Raw genomic sequence first — 10,730 nt, forward strand, 5'->3', positions numbered from 1 at the left:
GAGAAATAGTGGCCTGTTGACTCTTCATACCATTACTACAAAATCGTAGTAATTACACAAGGACTACGAAAAATTGCACTGAAGTCAACGAACAGAGGAATGATTTTTTAGTACATTTCCCCCAATGAATATGTGATTATGGGCTACAAAAGGTCCATTTTCTACTCACAGAATAACCACATTTTGTCGTGTGAGAGGAGGGGAAATTTGTGCTCATTTATGCAGATCAGGTAGCCTGAGATATTTGGGATAAATGACCTCCTCCTCTTTTCCCTCCTCTTCCTCTTCTTTTCTTTCCTTTCTTAATTATGTTAAGTTTGTTCTTGGGCAATTCCACACATGCACAGGATGCAGATTAACCAGTCTCACCTTGTCTCCCATCCTCCTACTACCCATCCACCCCAACTCGTCCCTACAAACTTCTTTCTCACATTGATGTCTGTTTGGTCTCTTTTGTGATCCACTAAGTTTAATCAGCACCATCTGTGTGACCATGAGTTTGGATCTGTTCTTTGGAGCCTGGTATGATCCTCAGTGTATACATAAGTGAAGACAGTGGCTCTCACCCCCAAATCTTTCTGTACCAATAGTTTAGCAGTGAGGGGTACGGCCCCATAAGACCCCCATACGCTCCTTCCACTTCCATAATGGAATGTTCCCAGGGCCAGTCTTGTATGGGGCCAGTGAAGATACCACAATTGTGAATTCTTGATCGCAGTGGTTACCACATGCTCAAAGGATGACAGTTCACAGTTTTCACCCTATCTTCTGTCTCTTACAAAGTTCCTGTCCCTTCTCCACAGGGTCCACTTAGCCTTAGAATGGGTGCTGTAAATATCTTCACAGCCTCTGGCCCTAGAGGCGTTGCAGGTGTGGCTGCTGTGTCACATGTGCATCAGTAGGTGGCAGAGAGGAGAGAGGCTCTGTCTGTGCTCGGTGCCCTGACCTGTGAACATCTGAATAATTAGTAGCCTAAAAGTCCCTGAAAAAAGCGAGCCTGAAATGACCCTCTAGGCAGACCCACATGGGTTTCCAAAATGGGGAGCAAGCCAGGGACTAGAAGAACCTCACCTGTGATCATGGGCCCTGAGTGGGAGTAAGCCCCAGACATATGACCCTCAAAAGGGGCCACTTGGGCGGGCCTGGCAGGGAGTGAGCCTGAGACAACCACCAAACCGGTGTCATGGTGCCCCAACAGGGAGCTAGCCTGAGATGACTACTGATCTGATGCCACACACAAGCAGACCTGAGAGAGCAGACCCTGCACAAGATGACCCCTACCCAGCACCATAATGTATGAGCTGGACATAGCACTCCTGAGACCACCCCTGAGATGACCCCAGACACTCAGAGATCCCAGGCATCACTAAGAGGATCAAGAAAGTCATGCAGAAATGGAAGAGAAAGAGAAACTGAAGGATGTGAGGGCATAATAAATAGAGGCAGAACTGGAGACTTGAGGGTAACGAGGAACAGCTTGATGTGAGTACCCAGTGATGCCACCTGAGACCATGTAGGGTCCTGGCTTATGTTGCTACAATGGGCCATGTCTGGGTCCATGTCCCTGTGGTCTGTTACCACCAAAGGCCAGGCGAACATGCAAGGTCTGGGCTGCCTCCAGCAGACATGTCAATGTCTGAAGGATGTGCAGAATTGGACCCACCCCTCACCTGGGCATCATGGGAGAGCTGGCCCTGGGGATAGGAGAGCAAGAGAGCTGACCCTACCCCTATCCAGCTGCAATACTTAGGAGAGTGGACCATATAGCTCAGGAGTTGTGGGTGAGCCTGCCCTGAGAAGAGAGTAGGAGAGCTGACCTTACCACTCATCTGTGAGGTGATGTGGATGAGAAAGAGATATTTGCCTCCTCCCTTGCCTCTCCACATGTGGCAAGCAGGAGACTTAGCCCTGGGGTCATGAGAGTGGAAGAGCTGGTCCTGCCCATCACCAGCTTCAGCACTCAGGAGAGTGGCCAGGCAACTGAGCTGGGCAGCGCAGTAGAGCTGGCTCTGAATGGGGCAGGGGTTGCAGGTGAGCCAGCCCAAAGGGCATGAGCATGGGAGAGCTGACCCTGCCTCTTGTCTGCTATGCAGTAGCATCAGTAAGGGGGAGACCCCCTCCCCTGTCTTTTGCCCTTGCCACAGGCAGCGGATGGGAAAGCTGTCCCCAACTGGGTAAAGAGCAGGAGAGCTGGTTTGCCCCTCACTTGCTGCAGCAATGTGTTGGAGAGCAAGCCATGCACCTCATCTGGACAACACAGTAAAGCTGACCCTGATAGTAGGGGTAGGGGAATACAAGTGAGCCAGCCCCAAGGGTGTGAGCATGGGAGAGCTGGCCCCACAACTTGTCTGCTGTTAGGCAGCATGGTGAGGGAGAGATACCCTTTTTCACCCTCATCCCTTGCCACCTACAGCAGGTGGAAGAGATGGCCCTGGGGTCATGAGAGCAAGAGAGCTGGCCCTGCCCCTTACCTGCTGCAGCACTTGGGAGAGAGAGCCCTGAACCTCATCTGGGCAGCACATTAGGCCTGGTCCTAGATCTAAGGGTTGCAGATGAGCCGGCCTGAAGGGCATGAGCACAGGAAAGCCATCCCTACCTCTTGTCTATTAGATGGTGGCACGGATGAGGGAAAGATGCCTTCCTCCCCTCTCTGGTTCTTCGCCATCTATGGTAGGCAGGAGAGCTGGCCCCAGGATTATGAGAGAGCTGGCCACGTCCCTCATCATCTGCCATTCTTGGGATAGTGGGGTCCTGCACCTCACCTGGGCAGCACAGTAGAGCCAGCTCTGCAACTGTAGGGCTGCTGGTGAGCCAGCCCTAAGGGCATGATAGTGTGAGAGCCTGCAGGCTGACCAGCTCAGATACTGCTCAGGCCCAGATCCAGGGTTCTGAGCGGCTCACCCCAACATCTACCCATTGCTGAACTGCTGGAGTACATGAAAGGGCTTGTCCTACAGGTTCAAAACTATGAAGTCTCCATGACACAAGGCAACAACAGGATATTGTAGGCTTAAATTTTTCAAAACCTACTTTAATAAAGGTTTTTCAAATGCTCAACCTTCCTTCTAGTCCACCTACCAGGTAGGGTAAAGAAAAAGTTAAATAGGAAATGGAGGTTGTGGACCTTTTTAGAAGTAGATCTTTGGGGCAATTCCAATCTTCATTGTCAGGATATCAGCAGTCCAGTTCAATAGTGTCACTGAAGACAAAGCAGCGGTAGCTTGATCCAGAAGAAACCACAAGGCTCTGCCAAATCGCCATGAGCCAGTAGAAGGGGCAAGAAGTAGCCGGAATACCACCAGAAATTCTTTGGTACATTTCTTTCTACAAAGTCACGACAATCAAAGATCAGTGAAGACCATCAGAGAAGACCAGCAAAATGTTGCAAGGCAAACCAATGCAAGAACATCATCTCACTGTCTGTGTGGTTATATTTATATTCTCTCTAAGTATCACATGCCCTCATAAGCATCCACCCCAGCAAAATATTGCATGCCCTTTCACAAGACAGCTTTCAGAAAAACATGAGTCTGTTCTTAGCAAAACATTCTCTCTTACATGTCTGCTTCAGAAAAACAAACATCACATGACACAACTGAGTCTCCAAAGTGACCAGAAATTTTCACTTCCAGAGAGGAGTCCCAGTGAGGTTGCATACTGATAGAATAGCAGAAGCCAGAGGCCTCAGACTAAACCAATAAATCATTATAATGAACAATTGCAAGCAAAGAAGTGTGAACAAAAGGGTGTACTGAGACACACTGTGACCCACTACAACTTCCACAACAAGTTTTTTTTGCTCTCTGTTGATGGGGCTGTGAAGGTTGCAAGGGTGAAGGGTGGGTATGAGGGGATGGGGAGATGAGTGGTTTGGGGTGCATGATGTGAAACTCACAAAGAACTAAAAAGTTTAAAAACCCTATCTTTATAGACAACCCCTTAGTCCTTCCTAGTTCTCAATATCTTGGGCAGCCATGAATCTCTGCATTCCTGGCAAAGAGAGGCTTCTACCACTTGCCTTCTTGCCATGAATAAGAGTCAGATGTCCTCCTTGATCCTTTCAAGATGAGGGGAGAATCCACTCCATCTAGAGCTTGTCTATAGGACCACCTCCATGCCATGCATCTTGGGCTATGTGAGAAGGGCAGATGGGGGGGTCGGGAGGGGAGCCGCCCAAGTGTATGGCCATAGACTAATGCTATCCAGTGCATCTCAGAGAGAAGCTTACATCTTCCAGGCTGCCTTCTCTGTGGAGCCTTCCTGACGACCCAGCCTAGACACCATCCTTCTTCACACGGAGAGAGCTCCCAGTGTGGCAGAAGTGGTAGTGTTGGTGCATCCTCTAGGGACACAGGTGATATACATATCCCAGCCCCCTTGCAATGAGGCATGGCCAGTGATTGAATTCTGTCTTATGAGGTCCAAGTCAACCACGCATTGGCTACTAATCCCCAGCTCATTGCTGACCAGCCACCCATGCATGTCCAACAAGTCTAGACAAAAGCCAAGGCAGAGCATGGCAGTATGCCACTGCTATCAGCAGGGAGCCAGGTTCTTGCTGGCCCCAAGCACTGCAAGGGCCTTTACAGCAGACATTCTCTCTATCCAGCCAGATGTGGGGCCACTCCTTCTCTCAAACTTGCTAGACACGCCTGCAATGTCCTGGGTGGATCGTTACAGCTACAAAGGAAAATCGAAGTGAACATTCACCCCTCTCATCCTCCACCTGCTACCAAACCAACGTTTGGCTCTGTCTTGATGAAAAGTACTTCATTTATGAAAAGCACTGGCTCCTTGGACTTCCCTTCAGTCTTAATCGGTGTCCTATCGCTGTTAAGAAACACTGTGAGCATGGCACCAAGTTTTCATTATAGTTTGTTGTTGTTGTTTTGTTTTGGTTTGGTTTTTTGTTTATTGGTTTTTGGTTTTTTCGAGACAGGGTTTCTCTGTGTAGCCCTGGCTGTTCTGGAACTCACTCTGTAGACCAGGCTGGCCTCAAACTCAGAAATGTGCCTGCCTCTGCCTCCCAAGTGCTAGGATTAAAGGTGCGCACCACCACTGCCCGGCTGGTTTGACTTTAGTTTCAGAGGTTTAGTTCATTGTCAACATGGCCAGGAGCATGGTGGTAGGAGGAGGACATGGTGCTGAAGGAGCTGTGCATCCAGATCCACAGGCGACAGGAAGAGAAAGGGCCTGGCTTGGACCTCTAAAACCTCAAAGCCCACTGCCAGTAAAATACTTCCTCCAATGAGACCACACACCTATTGCAACAAGGCCACATCTCCCAATCCTTTCAAAGAGTGCCACTGCCTGGTGACTGATGGAATTCAAATCTATGAGCCTATGGGGGGCCATTCTCATTTAGAATGAGAATACACCATAACATATGACCTCTGTGACTGGTTCTAGAGTTTACCCAGAAAAACAAAGGAGCGAGAAGAGCTAAGGTGATTTGGGGTGAGAAGAGTAAAGCTGGAGGTGTGAATGCTGATTTAAGACTTCTCACATCTGGAGGGGTGGGGCAGGGGAGGGTGCGTGCCTTTAATCCCAGCGCTTGGAAAGCAAGAGGCCGGTGTGTATCTCTGTGAGTTCGAGTTCAGCTTGGTTTACAAAACAAGTCCAGAACAGAAGGGCTCTGTTACACAGAGAAACTCTGTCTTGAAAACATACACACACACAAAACAAAATACACCAAGCCCCAAAACAACTTCTTGCAGCTGCAGACAGAGTGGTAGTAGGGGATCCCCAGCCAGCAGGGCAGGATTGAGGCAGAGGCAGAGCCACATATACAAGATCTAGATACTGACTCTGACAGTGATGCACTGTAATTCGTAGCCCGCCATTATTATAAAATCATCTGTTAATTGCCTGTCTCGCCTCTAGCGTCTATGCCCTAAGAGGAGAAGCTTCTGTTGTGTTGTCTGAGCTACATCCCTAGCGCTTTCTACAGTGGCTGGCACAAACTCAAAGCACAACAAATAGTATTTTGAAGGAAAGAAGAAGGCAGCCAGGTAGGCTTTCTCGATCCTTCAGGCATGGATGAGATCTTTCTTCCTGCAGCTTCCATGGAGCCTATTCCTTGGTTCTACACACACGCTCATGTGCATGCACACACACACACACACACAAGCACATACACACATACACATACACACACGCTCACACTCTCTTATATGATCTATGCATCTTACAACTCTCTCTGATTCCAGAGTGTGGTTTTGCCAGTGGCAATGACATGACCATCAAAAGTAAGCAAGCCTTTCAAGCCGTGTGCTGTGGTGGGAAGGACGGTGTGGGTGAGATGGTGCAGCCTCCATTCAGCTTGTGGAGAGATCAGCCTGAAACCTAAATAGGCTCTTACAGTCCAGTAAGATACCCTCCCTCTGGCCCAGCTGGAGCTAAGCTTTTAGACAATGACAGCACAGGCAAGAGGAGGTGGCCCCTGCCACAGCCCTCACAGAGACAATGCTGCTGTGAGTGGAAGGATGGAGCAGGGGGAGTCAGAGAAGGTGATGACCACGGAGACACTTGTGAAGCTCTCCTTCCTAGAAACAGAAACCCTTCTTATCTTGTTTTCATTTTGACAAAACTTTTTGTTAACGAAGGCAGCAGCTATCCTGTCCTCAGCCCTGGCCCAAGCTCTCTCTCCTATCACTAGGAGTGAAGGCAGCTCTCTCACAGTGGCCCAGCCTGTCTGAGGGAGACCATACTTTTCCTTCGGGTCGAGTTGACCCAGGCTTGCCCATTGTCTCATCATAACCAGAATCTGCAGAACACATTCTGATTATGCCCAAAGTCTTTTTTTTCTCGATGCTCCCCCCTCTGCACCATGGACAAGAAGCTCTCATTAAAGATGTTCCACCATCTTTAATTTGTCAGGGACCCAGGGAACTAACTCTGCCCCACCTCTGTAGAAAAAGATCAAGACAGAATTTGTGACAAACCCTATTATGGTGTCACCTGGCATCCGTTTGTTGTGCCAAACATCATGTCATTGGCTGCCTGCTAATTGTCTCATACATTTTAAAAGCTTGGGTGGGGAGGGGAAATAGCGATCCTGTGAAAAGAAGTTCATAAGCTGGCAAATGGAAGTGTAGAGATATACTAGACATTAATTAAACTACATCTATCCATCAAACTCTAATAAAAGACAACAGGTTAGGGTTTCTCTAATGATGAAACATCATGACCAAAAAACAAGTTGGGGAAGAAAGGGTTTATTGGGCTTACACTTCCACATCGTAGTTCATCACTGATGGAAGTCAGGAACTCAAACAGGAACCTGGAGGCAGGAGCTGATATAGCAGCCATGGACGGATGCTGCTTACTGGCTTATTCAGCATGTTTTCTTACAGAACCTAGGACCACCAGCCTAGGGATGGCACTATCTACAATGGGCTAGACCCTCCCCCAGCCATCTCTAATTTTAAAAATGTCTTATAGCCAGATACTATAGAGGCATTTTCTCAGTTGAGGCTCCCTCCTCTCTGATGATTCTAGCCTGGGTCAAGCTGATATAAAACAAGCCAGGATGGCAGGTGACAAACATTTTATCCCTTTGCCAGGGCCGCCATGACAAATGACAATGGGTGGCTTTACAGCAGTAGACATTTACTGTTATGGCTCTGGAAGCTAGCCGTCAGAAATCAACATGCCGCCAGGCCTTAAAGCTGTGGGAGAAATCATTCCTTGCTTCCTCTGACTCCAAGGCTGCATCTGCATGCATTCCTTGGCTGTGGCTGTGCTACTGCATCTCAGCCTCTGTTTGGTTTTCTTTTCTTTTTTTATAAGGTTTATTTATTTTATGTGTATGGGTACACTGTAGCTGTACTGATGGTTGTGAGCCATCATGTGGTTGCTGGGAATGAAGGTTTCTCGTTCCGGGTCGGCCCTGCTTGCTCCGGCCTAAATATTTATTTATTTATTATTATATCTAAGTACAGTGTAGCTGCCTTCAGACACACCAAAAGAGGGTGGCAGATCTCATTATGGATGGTTGTGAGCCACCATGTGGTTGCTGGGATTTGAACTCAGGACCTTCCGAAGAGCAGTCAGTCCTCTTAACTACTGAGCCAACTCTCCAGCCCTCAGCCTCTGTTTTCAAAAGACCATGTTCCCTTCTCAGCATCTTCTCTTTTGTCTGTATAGGGCAATGATTGATGTTACAAGCCCCTCCCCTGCCCTTAGTAATCATCATTGATCTTGTCTCAACTATATCTTGAAAGGCCCTTGATACAAATAATGTCACACCCGCACGTTCCGGGGAGCCAGGGCATGGACATATTTTAGGAACCACCATTTAACCCTCTATACACACTCCCAAAAAGTCACCGGACCAACCACCAGCTCCTAGCTGTCTAGAATGCACAACTGTTTTCCACAAATTGTGCTTCACCATCATCAGGTTATTGAATCTTCCAGCACACCTGGGAGGAAGTACAACTGTCCTGTTTCAAACAAGAGGAAACGGACAGCCAAAAAGTTTTGATGATGTGCTGCAACCATACAGCCTCTAGAAATGAAGGATGTGACACAAACCCAGATCCGAGGACAGGAGAGCACAAGGATGTCTTCTAGAGCTGTAAGAAAGCGCTCACACTGCCACCTCAGTAACTTTCATGGACACATCTCTCCTCATCACCTGCTACTATAAGCGCCTGCCTGAGAGGCACTGGGCCGGTCCATTGTCCACTGTCTGTCTGCATTTCCCCCTTCCTGTCTGAACTAGGAACACATGCAAAGCCTCCAAATGTCAGCCCACATGTAGCAACCGCTCAAGGAAAGGTAAGCGAATAACTGTCTCTCCCAGCCATGCCTCAGGTGGACGATCAAGCATGTTCACTAAATGGACTGACCAACTGATGGCAGCAGGCAGTGCCTGTCCCGAGTTACTCCATATTGGACAGGATAGCATTCTTCAGGCTATGCTTTGCCTTCAGTGACTCCATTTTTGCTAAGCAGCAGTTTGCCCACTATGTATACAGAATAATCCTGTATCTTGTTTGTACAAATGTCTGGAGCAAACAGTGAGACACAGACTGAAAAAGAAAAATAACTTATTTGTGGAAATGAAAACTGGCCACCCATGAATTTATCAAATTAAATCAGGAATGCATGGGCAACTGGCTTCATCAAAACCGTATCAGAAATGAGGCTACAGGGGTAGCTCACTCCATAAGGCACCTGATACACAAGGCTTGAGTTTGGATCCCCAGAATCTACATAAAAAGCTGTCCATGGTGACAAATGACAGCCCACAGCACTGATGGGTAAGGACAGGACAGAAACAGGTAGGACCCTGAGGCTCATCGGCCAACCATCTAGCCAAACTGAGCTTCAAGCTCAGGGAGAGATCTTCTCTCAGGAAAAACAAAACAAAACAAAACAGAAGTGAAGAACAATCAAGGACAAACACCTAGCATCAACTTCAGGTCACCTTTACATACTTCTACTAACAAGTATACCTAACACACACACAACTATAATAATAATAATAATAATAATAATAATAATAATAATAATAATAATAGTAGTAGTAGTAGTAGTAGTAGTAGTAGTAGTAGTAGTAGTAGTAGTAGTAGTAATGTAAAAATAAAAACAAAACTTACAGCTGGAGAGATGTCTCAAAAGTTAAGAGCCCTTACAGCTCTACCTGAAGACTGAAATTTAGATCTCAACTGCTACAACAAAAGGCTCACAAAAGTCTCAAACTACAGCTCCACAGGATCCAAAGTGCCCTTCTGGCCTCCTTAGGCAAACACATACTCATTAGTAAAATAAAATCTTTCATTAAAAGAACAGGTCAACTAAAGTGTGGTTGGATGAATGAATGAATGAATGAACACATGAATGAATGCATGCATATGTAAATAAGAATCTAGGAAACAGGGAGGTTAGGGTGGGTGGGGAATGCTCCAAGTCTTGTCTGGGTGGTAGAGCCTTGGTATACATTACTGAGACACATGTAAGCTTTTCACACATTACCACCTGTGCTGATTTATATATGCTTGGCCCAGGAGTGTCCTCAGATGCTCAGCCTGTCATTGATGCAACGGGTCACAGGGAGTGGACAGCTTCGATGATGAAGAACGCAAAGAGAGGGAGACAGAGCAAAGAAGCCAGTTGGGCTGCAAAGAGATCTGGGAACTGACCAGCCAGCCTCACTTGGCCCCGAAAGACTGATGGAGGACAGGCTGCCCAGCGCAGTCGAATCATCCCATAGGTAGCAAGGTCATGTTAGAGATCCTTCCCTCTGCTTCTGTGTCTAGCCTTCCAGGAAAATGCCCAGGGCTTTGCAACCCAGGCCAACTGCCTCAGGGAAGCAATGGAAGGCGAGAGTGTGTCTTTCAGTGGGTGCCCTGTCCATTGTGTGCATTGTGTGGCTAGGAAGCACATGACCCTGCCAGCAACCATCCATATACCCAAACTCAGGGTCATGGTGGACTGATCAACGTTCCTATCTCCTCTCTCTGGTGTTCTCTCCAGCTTACAGAACCTCAGCCAGATTTGCTCAGCAACAGCCTTGCACAGCTCCAGTAAAGAGACAGCTCTACAGCTGCCTGTACTTAATGACAAATTCTAATAGGCCAGAGAGCTGAAAGCAGTATTAAGCCCTATTAATCATTTCTGTGGGCTGGTAGATATGAAATGTTATCTTATCTCAGGGCTGCTGACAGAGCCAAGATGTACCCTCTTTCCTCTCTCTAATGCCCAGACTCCTCATCCTCTGG

General features: G+C 47.6%; 1 non-coding gene across 1 annotated transcript; it reads left to right on the plus strand.

Moving 5' to 3' along the window:
• The first annotated feature begins 848 nt into the window (after positions 1-848).
• LOC116086711 lies at positions 849-980 on the plus strand. Its single transcript, XR_004117078.1, has one exon. It is a non-coding gene; the product is annotated as a small nucleolar RNA SNORA17 (small nucleolar RNA).
• The last annotated feature ends 9,750 nt before the right edge of the window (positions 981-10,730 follow it).

The sequence above is a fragment of the Mastomys coucha genome, unplaced genomic scaffold (genome assembly GCF_008632895.1).
Source record: "Mastomys coucha isolate ucsf_1 unplaced genomic scaffold, UCSF_Mcou_1 pScaffold12, whole genome shotgun sequence".
Lineage (NCBI taxonomy): Eukaryota > Metazoa > Chordata > Mammalia > Rodentia > Muridae > Mastomys > Mastomys coucha.